Source organism: Ranitomeya variabilis, chromosome 8 (assembly GCF_051348905.1).
Source record: "Ranitomeya variabilis isolate aRanVar5 chromosome 8, aRanVar5.hap1, whole genome shotgun sequence".
NCBI classification, from domain to species: Eukaryota; Metazoa; Chordata; class Amphibia; order Anura; family Dendrobatidae; genus Ranitomeya; species Ranitomeya variabilis.
In genome coordinates, this window is record NC_135239.1 from 43,150,699 (window position 1) to 43,169,596 (window position 18,898).

The window sequence follows — 18,898 nt, forward strand, 5'->3', positions numbered from 1 at the left end:
TTCGCACTGTAAATACCGGATTAGATAAGACTTTCCCTATGTGCTTATCACATTACGAAACCGCGATCTCTCCTTCCAAGTGTTATGCAATCTTTCTAGCAGTATCCTATGCTTTGTTTGCAGACTCATGAGTCATTTAGTAGTGGGGGAGACACAGGAGGGGCCAAATAATGTAGGTGAGAGGCGGCACTAATCATTGGATTTGTACAACTCCCACATAGAAAATATAGACACAGCAATAGAAAAAAATAGTAAAAAAATAAATAAAATAAAATAAAATAAAAATACAAACACAAGATGGTATATAAAAAAAAATAGTGAAAAATAAATTAAAAAATATAAAAAATAGTGATAAACTTATCAACAATACTGTATGATTGCATAGATCAGACATCGATATAACACCTGCTAATTGGAACTATGTTTTGTCGGCATTTGAAAGTTTTGCAAGGTGACATTACCGGACCGTGTTTACTATGTACAACCCGGATTGAATATTCCTGTGTGAAATCTATTTATCAGGACTGTGTCAGCGCTGCAGGCGCAGTGACAAACAGTACAGAACATTCCAAGAAACAGGAGTTCTCAAGAGACACAAACAAGGTGCAGTTCCAGCTGTCACCACCGGACGGTAGGATTCCTCCTTGGAGAAATGGCGCACTCCTGGTTCCCTGCTCTATACTCCACCTTGTCCGGCAAACAAAAGTCTATTATGGCAGATAGAAATCTGTGTAGAGATGGGAGGAGAATCAGGACATTGTGTTCTGTGTGCATTGCCAAGGCTTGTTATGTAAGCCCACATGACGGAACCCACCGGCGGCATACTTCTGCATTCGATTATCGTATGTCGCCCTCCTTCATGTTACGTTTTTACACATTGCCTTTGCCATATGTACACATTTTGCATGTAGTGAAAAACAGGTACAGATGGAAACTATTTTATCTTTAGAAATACATTTTGGCTGTATTTTTGTGTATACTTCACCCATAAATATGTATATGGGCCCTAAGTCCATGTCCAAATGTACGATTTATGGAGGCATGCAAGGATTTTTGGCAGTCACATTAATAAAAAATTAGGTGCTTCATAGGGAGGGTCCAAAAATAAACCAACCCCACATGTGCCCTTGCCTGCCGTAAATCTATCCATTGGGTGATAGCGATGGGGGTGACAAAGAGCCCTACCTCTGTCTAACCGCTTAGATGCCACAGTTGCTGTTCATAATGGCATCTAAGGGGGTAAAACTATGTGATCAGATCTAAATAGGGGAATCTCCCATGCCACCTACCGTTAGGGCATCCATTGGGCAACAGATGCAGATCTAATATGACTAAGAGCACGGCAAATATTCGACCAGATTCACTAGAATGTAGGCAGAAAAGAGGGTGATTTTTTGTTATTTTCTTGTTATTTTCTTCAAAAAGCCAAACTAAGAGCTGGTCAAGATAATCGCATAGGAGATTTCTTGCTTATGATTTGCAGCATTAAATAGACTCTTAAATATTGGATTGGTGAAGATCAGATAACATCTAATCCTAGAAAAAAGGAGAAAAATCTGAATGACATCGAATATGTCCTGTGTCCACAGAGGTTAAATACCCAGCTAATAAATATAGAAAATATAGAGATGGGAAGAAAATCCTTTACAGAAAACTCTTAGATCAGAATTTTCACAGAAGTTATCTTATCACACTGATCATGTTCTCCCATTAGTTGCTATTGCTGTTCCTTTCGACTTCCCCGCGTACATGCATGCCCAGTTTGACCTAGCGTGCATGTGTTTTTATTGTGAAAAAAGAGGAAGAGCGGGTATGTGTTTCATCGTACCTTAATCTGTGGGTGGGATGAAGGTACGCCGAAACGCGCGTCGGGGTAGGCACATAGCGTGGATGTAGCAAGCTACTCATGTCACACTCTCAGGTATAGATCTTATTTACCCTACTTTATTTATTTTGTGCATGTATGTCTGCAATCTGCTATAATTCCTTTAATCACCATCTCGATACATAGGGTTCAATTGTGCTATATAAGGATTTCTATGCTACACAGCATTTTTCTATTTTCCCCCATATAAGGCTTCTTGGTACATAGTACTCAGCTATTTTCTGTTTGCACTGGCAGTTTATTATATGTATTGTGCACTTTATATTATATTTTTTTTGTCAATTATGATTACATTTATCTTGATATGACTTTTACTTTTTTGTCAGTTAGTTACAATTACTATATGAGACTTTGTCATTTACATTTTTATGCATTTATGTATCTAATTACTGCAGATGGCAATTAATATATTCTCTTATCTAATATCTTTTGGATATTTATTCAAATATTAACTGGAGTTTTCCATGCTATTTTCATGATACGCGTCTTTTTTCCTTTGCAATCCATTTCCGGCAATATGTATTCTTCAATAAACTATATTTCTTTTAAACCAATATGACCATCTCTTGATTTTTTTTTTTTTCTACAAAATCACTCCAGGCTGTAACTGGTTAAAAAGTCGTAATTAATGAATCTACCAAAAACATCTGAAAACCCCAAATGCCTCCCACAATCGCAAACATAAAAAAAGGACCGGCGGCGGCGAACACACATATAAAAAAAAAAAAAGCACAAATTAAAAGGTGAATAGTATACCTGAAAATGAAAAAAAGGCAAAAAAAAAAAGCCACAGTTGAAATAATGAGTTAGGACTGAAGGGTTTACTATGGTAAGAGGGGAATAAGTCACTGCCAGGCACTTCTGGAGGAAATTTATCTCCACCGTATAGACTCTCATCTGAGAAAATTGGTCCAATTATGCTAATTACATTCTGATCAGAGTTAGATCAGGGTTTGATCACAGTATGATCTGTGTCTCTCGGACGTGGAGAAGATGGAAAAAAATTCTCCATGTTCTCCATTCTCTCATTCCATGGAAATCGGACAGCACTCAGATGGCATCCCACTTTTTTTTTAAATTAGTTTTAGCTTTCTCAAGCAACATTTATGCTTAAAAACCACAGGTTATTTATTGCCATTTTTGCTAATAGAACAGAAAATAAACCCTGAATAAATATCACTCCAGTCTATGTGACCGGGGTGCAGCACCAGGTACCACTGTGTGTTTGCCTAGTTCCTGAGCAAACAATGAAAGGAACACAGTGCTCACCTAAGCCCCTGCTGATTTTGGGAGTGCCAGGAGTCAAACCCCACCAAATGTTCTGGCCTAATATTAAAGAGAGAGATAAACAGGGAATTTACATTGCGAACCAGTCCTTACAGGGAACCTGTCAGCAGGTTTTTACATAATGAAGTATTGGTATGGCAGTATAAGTGCTTGTCCCCCCAATAAAAAAAAATATCCTACTATATAATTGTCTAAGGGTCACTTCCGTCTGTCTGTCTGTCCCGGATATTCATTGGTCACGGCCTCTGTCTGTCATGGAATTCAAGTCGCTGATTGGTCTCGCCAGCTGCCTGTCATGGCTGCCGCGACCAATCAGCGACGGCCACAGTCCAATTAGTCCCTCCCTACTCCCTTGCAGTCCGTGCCCGGCGCCGGCTCCTTACTCCCAGCAGTCACCAGTCACACAGGGTTAATGCCAGCGGTAACTGACCGCGTTATGCCGCGGGTAACTCACTCCGTTACCGCCGCTATTAACCCTGTGTGACCAAGTTTTTACTATTGATGCTGCCAATCCAGCATCAATACTAAAAACATCTAATGTTAAAAATAATAATAATAAAAAAATCATTATATACTCACCTTCCGCCGCCTTTCCCGCTCCTCGCGACGCTCCGGTGACTGATCCATGCAAGCGGCAGGTTCCAGTGGCAAGGATGGTATGCGACAAGGACCTGCCATGATGTCACGGTCATGTGACCGCGACGTCTTCACAGGTCCTGCGTTCATACCAACCCTGGGACCGGAAGCTGGACTACAAGGCGCCCTCGGAAGGTGAGTATATGTTTATTTTTTATTTTTAAACCTGGGAAATACGTGGCTGGGCAATATACTACGTAGCTGGGCAATATACTACGTGATTGGCCAATATACTACGTGGCTGGGCAATATACTACGTGGCTCTGTGCTGTATACTACGTCGCTGTGCAATATACTACGTGGCACTGTGCTGTATACTACGTCACTGGGCAGTATACTAAGTCACTGGGCAATATACTACATCACTGGGCAATATACTACGTCACTGGGCAATATACTACGTCACTGGGCAATATACTACGTGGCTCTGTGCTGTATACTACGTGGCTGAGCAATATACTACGTCACTGAGCAATATACTACGTGGCTGGGCAATATACTACGTGGCTGGGCAATATAGTACGTGGTTGGGCAATATACTACGTGGCTGGGCAATATACTACGTGGGCTGTGCAATATACTACGTGGCAGGGCAATATACTACGTGGGCTGTGCAATATACTACGTGGGCTGTGCAATATACTACGTGGCTGGGCAATATACTACGTGGGCTGTGCAATATACTACGTGGTTGGGCAATATACTACGTGGCTGGGCAATATACTACGTGGACATGCATATTCTAGAATACCTGATGCGTTAGAATCGGGCCACCATCTAGTACTTTATAAGTGGAAATATGATGTGTCAGTCATGAGAAATCTTCTTTAGAAGTAAAGATGAGTGAATCAGTTGGAGTTAAAATTCGTCAACTTTTCAGAATTTTCCCCAAAAATTACCTGAGAGGAGAATATCTGGAAAATTTGTAATGGTTCAGAAAATCATAAGAGCTTACACTCTACAGGCGAGAGGACCTCACTGACCATAGGAGCTTACACTCTACAGGAGAGAGAGGACCCCGCTGACCATAAGAGTTTACACTCTACAGGAGAAAGAGAGGACCCCACTGACCATAAGAGCTTACATTCTACAGAAGAGAGAGAGGACCCCGCTGACCATAAGAGCTTACACTCTACAGGCGAGAGGACCTCACTGACAATAGGAGCTTACACTCTACAGGAGAGAGGACCCCGCTGACCATAAGAGCTTACACTCTACAGGAGAGAGAGGACCTCACTGACCATAAGAGCTTACACTCTACAGGAGAGAGAAGACCTCACTGACCATAAGAGCTTACACTCTACAGGAGAAAGGACCCTGCTGACCATAAGATCTTACACCCTACGGGTGTTATGATCCTGGTGGTAGGATCTCAAACTGACCAGACAAATATACCCTGAGTATATAGGACAAGTTCTGGGGATGTGGAAGCTATACTGACCGCAATCCTGATCCTATCCAAACACACTAAAGGCAGCTGTGGAACGTTAACTGAAAACCTAGACGTCTCGTCACAGCCTGAGAAACTGACTTCCCGTAGAGAGAAAGCAAAGACCTCACTTGCCTCAGAGAAAGATCCCCAAAGTTTTAGATAGCCCCCCACAAATAATAACGGTGAGTCAAGGGGAAAACACAAACGTAGAGATGAAACAGATTTAGCAAATGAGGCCCGCTAATACTAGATAGGCAGAAAATAGATAGGTGTCTGTGCGGTCAGTACAAAAACTATCAAAAGTAAACCACGCAGAGAATACAAGAACCCCCACACCGACTCACGATGTGAGGGGCGCACTCTGCACCCCAGAACTAACCAGCAAGCAAAAAATCACATAAAAGCAAGCTGGGCTGAACTCATAATATAATGAGAAACGTTTTCAAGGAAATAATGAGAAACTGGACAAGCAAACTTAGCTTCTCATAGCAGGAGACTGGTCACAAGGAATATTCAGGAGAGCACAGGATCAGGACTGAATACACCGACAGCAGGCGACAAGTAAAGGTCCAGGTGAGTTAAATAGGCCCAGCCTAGCAGGAGATGAAACAGCTGAGCCCAGCCAAGACCAGCCATATCGCCAAAGGCCACCAGAGGGAGCCCAAGAACAAACTCACACAGTACCACTCATGACCACAGGAGGGAGCCCGAGAACGGAATTCACAACAGTACCCCCCCCTTGAGGAGGGGTCACCGAACCCTCAACAGAGCTCCCAGGCCGATCAGGACAAGCCAAATGAAAGGCACGAACCAAATCGGCCGCATAGACATCGGAGGCGACAACCCAGGAATTATCCTCCTGACCATAACCCTTCCATTTCACCAAGTACTGAAGCCTCCGTCTCGAAATACGAGAATCCAAGATCTTCTCCACCACATATTCCAACTCCCCCTCGACCAAGACCGGAGCAGGAGGATCAACAGAAGGGACCACAGGCACCACATATCTCCGCAACAATGACCTATGGAACACATTATGAATGGCAAACAATGTTGGGAGGTCCAAACGAAAAGACACAGGGTTGAGGATTTCCAAAATCTTATAAGGACCAATGAAACGAGGCTTGAACTTAGGAGAGGAAACCTTCATCGGGACATAACGAGAAGACAACCATACCAAATCCCCCACACGAAGTCGGGGACCCACACAGCGACGGCGGTTAGCAAAGCGCTGAGCCTTCTCTTGGGACAAAGTCAAATTGTCCACCACATGGTTCCAAATCTGCTGCAACCTATCCACCACAGAATCCACCCCAGGACAGTCAGAAGACTCAACCTGACCTGAGGAGAAACGAGGATGAAAACCAGAATTGCAAAAGAAAGGTGAAACCAAAGTAGCAGAACTAGCCCGATTATTGAGGGCGAACTCAGCCAATGGCAAAAAGGTCACCCAATCATCCTGGTCAGCAGAAACAAAACATCTCAAATAAGTTTCCAAGGTCTGATTAGTTCGTTCGGTTTGACCATTCGTCTGAGGATGGAAGGCTGACGAAAAAGACAATTCAATGCCCATCTTAGCACAAAAGGATCGCCAAAATCTGGACACAAACTGGGATCCTCTGTCGGACACAATGTTCTCCGGAATACCATGTAAACGAACCACATTCTGAAAAAACAATGGCACCAAATCGGAGGAGGAAGGCAACTTAGGCAATGGTACCAAATGGACCATTTTGGAAAAACGATCACAAACCACCCAGATGACAGACATCTTCTGAGAGACAGGAAGATCCGAAATAAAATCCATGGAAATATGCGTCCAAAGCCTCTTCGGGACAGGCAAAGGCAAAAGCAATCCACTGGCACGAGAACACGAAGGCTTGGCCCGAGCACAAATCCCACAGGACTGCACAAAGGAACGCACATCCCGCGACAAGTAAAGCCACCAAAAGGATCTCGCCACCAAATCCCTGGTACCAAAAATCCCAGGATGACCCGCCAACACCGAAGAATGAACCTCGGAAATAACTCTACTGGTCCATCTGTCTGGGACAAACAGTCTCTCCGGTGGACAACGGTCAGGTCTATTGGCCTGAAACTCCTGCAACACCCGTCGCAGATCAGGAGAGATAGCAGACAAAATCACCCCCTCTTTGAGAACACCAGTCGGTTCAGAAACTTCCGGGGAGTCAGGTACAAAACTCCTAGAAAGGGCATCAGCCTTCACGTTTTTCGAACCCGGAAGATACGAAACCACGAAATTGAAACGAGAGAAAAACAGCGACCATCGAGCCTGTCTCGGATTCAACCGTTTGGCAGACTCGAGATAAGTCAAATTCTTGTGATCCATCAAGACCACCACACGATGCTTGGCTCCCTCAAGCCAATGTCGCCACTCCTCAAATGCCTACTTCATTGCCAACAACTCTCGATTACCAACATCATAATTCCGCTCGGCAGGCGAAAACTTTCTTGAAAAGAAAGCACATGGTCTCATCACCAGCCATCAGAGCTTCTCTGCGACAAAACAGCGCCTGCTCCAATCTCTGAAGCATCAACCTCGACCTGAAAGGGAAGAGAGACATCGGGCTGGCGCAAGACAGGAGCCGAAGAAAACCGACGTTTCAACTCCTGAAAGGCCTCCACGGCCGCAGGAGACCAATTCGTCACATCAGAACCCTTCTTGGTCAAATCCGTCAAAGGCTTCACCACACTAGAAAAATTAGTGATGAAGTGACGGTAAAAATTAGCAAAACCCAAGAACTTCTGAAGACTCTTCACAGATGTAGGTTGAGTCCAGTCATGAATAGCCTGGACCTTGACTGGATCCATCTCGATAGTAGAAGGAGAAAAAATAAAGCCCAAAAAGGAAACCTTCTGGACTCCGAAGAGACATTTAGAGCCCTTCACAAACAAGGCATTGGCACGCAGGACCTAAAATACCATCCTGACCTGCCTCACATGAGACTCCCAATCATCAGAAAAGACCAAAATATCATCCAGGTACACAATCATAAATCTATCCAGGTACTCTCGGAAGATATCGTGCATGAAGGACTGAAACAAAGAGGGGGCATTAGAAAGCCCAAAAGGCATCACCAAGTACTCAAAATGGCCTTCGGGCGTATTAAATTCTGTTTTCCATTCATCGCCCTGCTTTATGCGCACAAGATTATACGCTCCACGAAGATCTATCTTGGTGAACCAACTGGCCCCCCTAATCCGGGCAAACAGATCGGACAACAGTGGCAAGGGATACTGAAATTTGACCGTGATGTTATTTAGAAGGCGATAATCTATACAGGGTCTCAGAGAACCATCCTTCTTGGCCACAAAAAAGAACCCCGCACCCAAAGGGGACGAGGACGGGCGAATATGTCCCTTCTCCAAGGACTCCTTTATATAACTCCGCATAGCGGTATGTTCTGGTACAGACAAATTAAAAAGTCGTCCCTTAGGGAACTTACTACCAGGAATCAGATTTATGGCACAATCACAATCCCTATGAGGAGGTAGGGCACTGGATTTGGGCTCATCAAATACATCCTGGTAGTCCGACAAAAATTCAGGGACTTCAGAAGGAGTAGAAGAAGCAATTGACACCAAAGGAGTATCGCCATGAATCCCCTGGCACCCCCAACTTGACACAGACATTGCTTTCCAATCCAGGACTGGATTATGAGCCTGCAGCCATGGCAGACCCAACACGACAACATCATGCAAATTATGTAGCACCAGAAAGCGAATTACCTCCTGATGTACAGGAGCCATGCACATGGTCAATTGAGTCCAGTACTGAGGTTTCTTCTTGGCCAATGGTGTAGCGTCAATTCCCTTTAGCGGAATAGGGAATTGTAAAGGCTCCAAGATAAAACCACAGCGCCTGGCAAATGACAAATCCATCAAATTCAGGGCAGCACCTGAATCCACAAAAGCCATAACTGGGTAGGATGACAGAGAGAAAATCAAAGTAACAGACAAAATAAATTTAGGTTGTACAGTACCAATGGTGACAAACTTGGCAACCCTTTTTGTGCGCTTAGAGCATGCTGAGATAACATGAGCAGAATCACCGCAGTAAAAGCACAACCCATTCTGACGTCTGTGGTTTTGCCGTTCAACTCTGGTCAGAATCCTGTCACATTGCATAGGCTCAGGTTTCTGCTCAGAAAATACTGCCAGAGGGTGCACAGGTTTGCGCTCCCGCAAACGCCGATCAATCTGAATGGCCAAAGACATTGACTCATTCAGACCCGCCGGCGTGGGGAACCCCACCATAACATCTTTAAGGGCTTCAGAAAGACCCTTTCTGAAAATCGCCGCCAGGGCGCACTCATTTCACTGAGTGAGCACTGACCACTTCCTAAACTTCTGACAATAAACCTCTGCTTCATCCCGGCCCTGAGAGAGAGCCAGCAAAACCTTCTCTGCTTGGTCTACCAGATTTGGTTCCTCATAAAGCACTCCAAGCGCCAGAAAAAACGCATCAACATTTAGCAGTGCCGGATCTCCTGGCGCCAAAGAGAATGCCCAATCTTGAGGGTCACCCCGCAACAAAGAAATAACAATTTTGACTTGCTGAACAGAGTCGCCAGATGAGCGAGGTCTCAGAGAAAGGAATAACTTACAATTATTCTTAAAGTTCAAAAACCTAGATCTATCTCCGGAGAACAGCTCAGGAATAGGTATTTTAGGCTCAGACATAGGACTGCGGACTACATAATCCTGAATGCCCTGTACCCTTGCAGTGAGATGATCCACAGTAGAAGACAGACTCTGAATGTCCATATTAGTAGCTGGATACAGAACCACCCAGAGATTAAGGGGAGGAGAGAGGCAAAACACAGTGCAGAGGAAAAAAAAAAAAAGACCTTAAGATTTCTCTTCTCCCTCTTTAGCTGCATTAACACTTTCGGGCCTGCTGTACTGTTATGATCCTGGTGGTAGGATCTCAAACTGACCAGACAAATATACCCTGAGTATATAGGACAAGTTCTGGGGATGTGCAAGCTATACTGACCGCAATCCTGATCCTATCCAAACACACTAAAGGCAGCTGTGGAACGTTACCTGAAAACCTAGACGTCTCGTCACAGCCTGAGAAACTGACTTCCCCTAGAGAGAAAGCAAAGACCTCACTTGCCTCAGAGAAAGATCCCCAAAGTTTTAGATAGCCCCCCACAAATAATAACGGTGAGTCAAGGGGAAAACACAAACGTAGAGATGAAACAGATTTAGCAAATGAGGCCCGCTAATACTAGATAGGCAGAAAATAGATAGGTGTCTGTGCGGTCAGTACAAAAACTATCAAAAGTAAACCACGCAGAGAATACAAGAACCCCCACACCGACTCACGATGTGAGGGGCGCACTCTGCACCCCAGAACTAACCAGCAAGCAAAAAATCACATAAAAGCAAGCTGGGCTGAACTCATAATATAATGAGAAACGTTTTCAAGGAAATAATGAGAAACTGGACAAGCAAACTTAGCTTCTCATAGCAGGAGACTGGTCACAAGGAATATTCAGGAGAGCACAGGATCAGGACTGAATACACCAACAGCAGGCGACAAGTAAAGGTCCAGGTGAGTTAAATAGGCCCAGCCTAGCAGGAGATGAAACAGCTGAGCCCAGCCAAGACCAGCCATATCGCCAAAGGCCACCAGAGGGATCCCAAGAACAAACTCACACAGTACCACTCATGACCACAGGAGGGAGCCCGAGAACGGAATTCACAACAACGGGAGAGAGATGACCCCACTGACCATAAGAGCTTACACTCTACAGGAGAGAGAGGACCCCACTGAAGATAAGAGCTAACACTCTACAGGAGAGAGAGGACCCTGCTGACCATAAGAGCTCACACTCCATAGGAGAGAGAGGACCCCGCTGACCATAAGAGCTTACACACTACAGAAGAGAAAGAGGACCCCACTGACCATAGGATCTTACACTTTACAGGAGAGAGAGGACCCCACTGACTATAAGAGCTTACACTCTACAGGAGAGAGAGGACCCCACTGACCATAGGATCTTACACCTTACAGGAGAGAGAGGACCCCACTGACCATAAGAGCTTACACTCTACAGGAGGGAGAGGACCCCACTGACCATAAGATCTTACAATCTACAGGAGACAGAGGACCCTGCTGACCATAAGAGCTTACATCCTACAGTAGAGAGAGGACCCCACTGATCATAAGAGCTTACACCCTACAGGAGACAGAGGACCCTGCTGACCATAAGAGCTTACACCCTACAGTAGAGAGAGGACTCTGCTGATCATAAGCGATTACACTCTACAGGAGATAGAGGTCCCCACTGACCATAAGAGCTTACAATCTTCATGAGATAGAACCCGAGAAGACTCTGCTGATCATAAGAGCTTATGCTCTACATTGGAGAGACTTACTCAGTGACTCTGGAGATGGAAAAAGACTGCTGTGCAAGCTGTGCTCCACTGGGAGCTGCTGATCTGTGATGGTCCAGCTACCGACCCCCATTGTACAAGGTGTGGTTAGCACTGTTGCTTTGCACCCAACATCTTCAAGGAGTTTGTAAGTTTTCCCCTTGTTTGCGTGGGTTTCCTCTGAATTCTCCGATTTCCTTCCACACTCCAAAGACATACTGATAGGGAATGTAGATTGTGAGCCCCAATGGGGGCAGTGATGATGCATGTAAATGTAGCGCCCCCCACTGCCGCAGGGCCGAGGGGTACCCGATACCGGGCCTCTGAGTCTCTGCTCTGGGGTTGTCACGGTGGCTAGGCCCGGTCCGTGATCCTGCTGAGGGGCGTACAGTGATAGATATGATCGATAGTGGTGGTGGTGCGGTGCAGTAAATAACGAGGACACCAAGTTGCAGTCTCTTTACCTCTTTACTGAAGATCTCTGGGTCCTCAGTCCGGAATACGGTTCACCAGGCTGCGCAAGTCCGGCCGGTCCAATGGCACCTCCAGAGTTCTACTTGCAGGTGGAAATCTGTGCCTTCCTGCTAGCGCTATGTGTTGTGGTCCTCCCCTGCTGTGCTTATGGGATAGTCCCCACAACTGTTGTGTCTGTTTCTCGTGTTCCCTCACAACTCGATTAGATGATGTCCTGCTAATCTTCCGTCCCTCCCTGATGTTACGGTTAGGACGGCACCCGTATGACGGGTAGGCTCGGAGCTCTTCCGGGACCCTAGAGTCGCCCCTCTCCACAGGTTGCCCCCTATGTCTTCGTAGGTGATTTAGGTGAGACAGCCCGCCTATGACTGACTGTCCTGCCGTTGGTTTGAAGTATTGCTTGAAGCTAGATTTATGAATACTTCCTCGGCGTTCCGGCCGCCGGTTGTGCGCCTCAGTAGGATGTTGCCTCGGTCTCACAGCACGACTCCTACTGGTATTCTCCTTCTTGCTTTGATCTCGTTTCTCACTCAGCACAATCTATCTCGCTTCCAATCCCTCCTTGGGCACCGCCGCTATGCTGAGCAGGCACGGTCCCGTTACGTTCTCTCTGTTTGCCAGGCCTCTGTCAGGATCCCACCCCTGACAGGGACCCTACCTAATCTTCTCCCACAACACCCTCTGCCACAAGGTGTTGCCTGGTTCCAACCCAGTCAGCTTTCTGTTCTAACTTCCTGCCTGACCCCCGGTTTTACCAGTATGTGAGGAGTGGCCTAATGAATAGAACCCTTAGCTCCCCCTGGAGGCCCGGCTGTGAAATGTATTGGTGTCTGTGATACCTGGTCAGATGAACTCCTTCAGTGCCATCAGACGTACCATAGCTCCCCTTAGTGGCGGAGCCACAGTACTGCAATGACCAGGACTCTGGGGCGCTGCACTCCCCCCCGGTTAAATCCAGTACTCCTGGACTGGGAAGAAAACAACAATACAGGTTAGCAAAAAGACATACAATTTTGAAAATGCAATAACAATAAGTAAGCTTGAACAGAGCTTCCCTTTATGGGAGGTGAGGACACTTGAACGTTACAAACATGGTTAAACATTATAAATTACAGGCTATAAATAAGTCCTGTTACCCAACCGGGTATTCTACTTAGTGCAAACTTTTGAATAACAAGTTGACATTGCCTTTAAGGACGTATACTCCCTATCCACTAAAGGCTTTACGTATAAAACATTATAATATTAATTAACTCTTTCTCTTTCATTCTCCTTCATTGAATCTGCAGGACCGCCTGTCCTAACTGCTCCAGGCCTACTGCCTCTCCTTTCTTTACTGGACCGCCCCTTTCAGCCCGGGCCTTCTGCCTTTTCAACTACTATACACAGTATAGAACATAACATTTACTTTCAATTTGAAATCACTGAGCCATCCTTACATAGCTCCCAAGAGGACTCACTGACTAACCCCGTACGGGTTCACTCTCTGTCCTCATTTTTCTATCAACATTATCAATCATTTCTTACAATCAACTGGTTGGATACATATAACTTTTCATATAAGCATCATCATCACTTTCTTTTTGTCAAGACATTATTGCTATCTATCAGTCTTAAAGCAATACCATTCTTTAAGTGCAACAAGTGAACATCCCCTTTAAGAGGGGACCAAGTCTTTATGAGGTAGCACATCTTCTCAAGCTACCAGTCCATACTCAGCAAAGGCTCCGGTGCGGTATCTTCACAAAGAGTCCTTCTTTAAGTAAAACCAGTAGGGAGCACCTTCAAGAAGGTGCAAACTATTTACAAGCAGTTTGTATCATGCACTGTTCATGATTGCGGCAGTTCTTGACAACAAAGAAGAAAATAGAAAAATAACCAAAAACAATAGGGATCCCGGGTCAACAAAGGGATCCCTTTAAGAGTTAACCCTAGACGGGTTTTAGCAGCAAAACAGTAGAACAGTAACTATTTACATTTGCAGAGCATTAATATCTTACTCTTGTGGTGCAGAAGGTGGTTTCCTTCCAGGCCTCACCAGACCAACGGGTCGCACTGCCGATCCAAGGAGCGGTTCCTGCCCCAGCAATGACAGGATCCCTCGCCGTGATGCCCTTCTCACTGATGGACCATCACGTCCCCAAGGTACATGGTGGGTCCGGATTCCCCGCTGCTCCGCAGGGACAGGTTCCGTTGCCTTTTCAGCAGGAGGTTCATCTTCTGATGTTCCGGCAGCGGCTTGGAGTGCGACGCACCGCTGGACGCCCCGAGCTACCCAGCCAGCCTCACCGGTTTCCCTCCTCCACCTGGTGTAGGTCACAGCGTCACCTGGCTCCAGGTCGCGGGCAAACCTTCCTCCGCAGGACTCCACTTCCTCCCGGTCCACACGGACCTGTAACGGCTCGCCAATCTCCTGTATAACTCCCCTTCCGCGTCGGGAGTTAAAGGAGACCACTACACTCCAGTGTGACGGCGGGGTTTCTTCTACGCTGGTCAAGTCAATCTGGGCTGCAGGCTGGGGCCGGCTCCGCCACGCCGTCATCAAGCGCCGCAGGTGTTCGGCCTCCGGCAGGATTCTCATGCCCTGTGTCTGCAGCGTACCTTCAGCCGCGGTCGGGTTGGGAGGAGCAGGGGACACCAGAGACAGGCAGACCTCTGTGGGCTGGCCCAGCCGAGCGAGCACGCGGGCATCAGCCTCCAAGCGGCGTGCTATCTGTCGGGCCTCGGCTGCGGCCACACACTCCTCGGACATCTGCCAGTTAGGTCGACCCATCGGTGGTTCCGTGAGGGCCAGTCCCCGCAACGATGGCGTCTCCGAGGCTGTGTCCGGTGATGCGGCTCCATGCCGAGTCGGGTCATCCCCACGCGGTGTTCCCGGCGTCGCCATCTTTATCTCCTCCCCAGCGTCTTCTTCCCGCGGTCTCTTTCGTGGGCGGCCCCGTCTCCATGGTCTCCACCCTCCAAACAGGATCAGGAGGCGGACCTCGGCTGTTGACGGACACGTCCTCAGGACACAGAAATATTTAGACTGGGCGGCCATTGTCGTTCGCGCTCTCCAGCTTGTCCACGCCTACTCCACGCCCCTCTTCTTCTCCTGCGCTCTCCTCAGCGCTGTAATGGCGGCGGATTTTGGCAGTAAATGGCAACACACAGTCTTTGCAATAAAGTACAGTCCAAGCACAGTAAATCACAGTTCCAAGGCACACATGACCTGATTCTTCAGGCTTAAGTAGATCCTGTTCGTGACGCCAAGTTGTAGCGCCCCCCACTGCCGCAGGGCCGAGGGGTACCCGATACCGGGCCTCTGAGTCTCTGCTCTGGGGTTGTCACGGTGGCTAGGCCCGGTCCGTGACCCTGCTGAGGGGCGTACAGTGATAGATATGATCGATAGTGGTGGTGGTGCGGTGCAGTAAATAACGAGGACACCAAGTTGCAGTCTCTTTACCTCTTTACTGAAGATCTCTGGGTCCTCAGTCCGGAATACGGTTCACCAGGCTGCGCAAGTCCGGCCGGTCCAATGGCACCTCCAGAGTTCTACTTGCAGGTGGAAATCTGTGCCTTCCTGCTAGCGCTATGTGTTGTGGTCCTCCCCTGCTGTGCTTACGGGATAGTCCCCACAACTGTTGTGTCTGTTTCTCGTGTTCCCTCACAACTCGATTAGATGATGTCCTGCTAATCTTCCGTCCCTCCCTGATGTTACGGTTAGGACGGCACCCGTATGACGGGTAGGCTCGGAGCTCTTCCGGGACCCTAGAGTCGCCCCTCTCCACAGGTTGCCCCCTATGTCTTCGTAGGTGATTTAGGTGAGACAGCCCGCCTATGACTGACTGTCCTGCCGTTGGTTTGAAGTATTGCTTGAAGCTAGATTTATGAATACTTCCTCGGCGTTCCGGCCGCCGGTTGTGCGCCTCAGTAGGATGTTGCCTCGGTCTCACAGCACGACTCCTACTGGTATTCTCCTTCTTGCTTTGATCTCGTTTCTCACTCAGCACAATCTATCTCGCTTCCAATCCCTCCTTGGGCACCGCCGCTATGCTGAGCAGGCACGGTCCCGTTACGTTCTCTCTGTTTGCCAGGCCTCTGTCAGGATCCCACCCCTGACAGGGACCCTACCGAATCTTCTCCCACAACACCCTCTGCCACAAGGTGTTGCCTGGTTCCAACCCAGTCAGCTTTCTGTTCTAACTTCCTGCCTGACCCCCAGTTTTACCAGTATGTGAGGAGTGGCCTAATGAATAGAACCCTTAGCTCCCCCTGGAGACCCGGCTGTGAAATGTATTGGTGTCTGTGATACCTGGTCAGATGAACTCCTTCAGTGCCATCAGACGTACCATAGCTCCCCTTAGTGGCGGAGCCACAGTACTGCAACGACCAGGACTCTGGGGCGCTGCATAAAGTGCTGCAGAAAATGATGGCGCTATATAAGCAAAGCATAATAATAATGATGATGATGAAACAATACATTATTCTTACATCTAAGGCAGAACTATGAGAGCAAATTCCCTGAGGTCAGAATTTCCAATCCAACGCTAAGGTAAAAGTACAGAAAAACAGATAACTATATATGATAGATATATTATTTGGGCACTATATGGTCAGGCCATTTGGCTACTAAATATAATTTTTTGGCTATATTATTTATGTGCTGTATTTCGTCTTGGTATTATTTGCTCTTTATATGGTGCAGTTATGTGGCCAACTATTTGGTATATAATGGTCCCATTAATTGTTGATTGCCACCTCTGTTCGGTGCATTAGACCCATTATTTCAGCTTTATTTAGGGGGCCATACAATGCAATATTATTTCAACCTGCGGTGCTGCTCCTGCAGGGTCATTAATCTAGTTTTCTTACTGTGTGAAATATATTTGAAAATGCAAATATTCTCATGTAGCGATATTATCTGCATATTATTTAGACCTTACACATACAGTAAAGATTGGGGTGTTCTTACAATTAATGCTATATTGTCCCATATTTTCCTATATTTTCGTTTCTTGACATCCGTTTTACATCCACATTTAAAAAATGATGAATGACCAAATACATTCTAAATGTTAACTTTGCAATAGATGCCGTTAAAATGGATGTGATACGGACCCTGTCTATATGGCATCCATTTTTTTCTGCATGTCCATTGAGATCTACGGGCGAGCGCCAACCGTAAAACAGATGAGGCTGAAGCTTGATGGAATTTCTTCCATACAGACCATTAATCCATGTGTAAAAACATTCATATTAACTACCACACTCATTAACATTGGTCCGTGTGCGGTTTGCATTCGGACGGCATACAACAGACTTCTCCTACCAATTAGCCTTAAAGCTCATGCAAATATTTTGGCCCGAGTGCGATCCGGAAAAACACCGTATCACACTCGGACCAATGTTAGTCTATGGGGCGGTGTACATCTCCGATCTATCACTGCATGCCTGAGTTTGATCTGATATTCGGATCGCACTCGGCCATGCACATCAATGAGTGCGTGGAAACCATCAGACAGCACTCGGATGACATCTGACTCAATGGAGAAGATGGAGAAAATCTTTTCTCCATCTTCTCATCGGTACGGCGTACATATACCCCTAAAAATAACTTTTATTAATAATTCAATATAAAATCCTGACCCCAAAAAAAATTGTCACAAAAGATATATCTAAACTATTATGGTCCTAAATACCACTGATGCTCAAAACTACCTTGCTGTGGAGGTTGGCACCCTAAGAGACGATTTTTTGGCGCCCCCACTCAACGTAGACTGTCCCTATCTCCCCTGCACTGTCCCTTAAAGTGCAGGCAGGAAAACAATATAGGGAAAGTGCAGTGGTGAAAAGATAATTTATAAAATATAAACCATAATCAGGACCTAAATAGGTGCCTCCATATAGAAGAATTGGCAAAACGCACAAAAGTTTTAGCAAATAGTGCCCCTTTATACAAAAAAATCGTATTTCAATGGCAACCAAGATATTGCTCAGTCCTATATATTTCAATTTATTGCCAGAAAGAAATCATTGCTCCAATGGCGACAGTGAAAATATACACAGGTTATTGACTTCACCATTGGGCACATAGTCAACAATATCGCACCTCTATTCTGGCAAAGCATAAAAGAGCAGCCATAGAAAGAAAAATAGTAAGGGATAAACTTAGCGTGTGCCGTGTCTCCTCGTATCTCCTCAACGCGTTTCCCCGCTCTTGCGGTTCATCAGGAGGAAGCGATGGTGTATTGATGTAGCATGCCACCTAGATATAGGGCATAAGCCGGCCTTGACAATATGGGCTTAAATAGCCCATAACAAACTGCGTGCCAAAGTAAGTCACGCCCCCTATCATACGGAGTCCCTGATGGGTCAATAAGGTGCCTCCGTCCTCATTTACAATCATAAATAAATAAATAAATACATAACCGTTCTACTTAAATAGCCCCATTCACATATCTTGCAGTATAAGGCGCCATCTAATAAAGCCCAATATAGCACGCATATATATCCAGATACCCGCGATACAAATAGTATTAACCCTGGCCTGAGGTGCGCATGTCCGGGATCACCGTGGAACGCAAGCCGCAGCACCCCGCTGCGCGTCAGAGAGCGCCTGCGCAGTAGGTATGTTGAGATCTACTATACAGGGCCCTGTCCCATTCCTCCTCACCGGTGCGCATGCCCGAGGCCACGGATAGAGTATTGGATCCCTTCAAGGGTTAACCGGACAGGCTGCAACTATATACCGGAAACTAATAAGGGGGCATATGATTCCAGATAACTGTGATAAC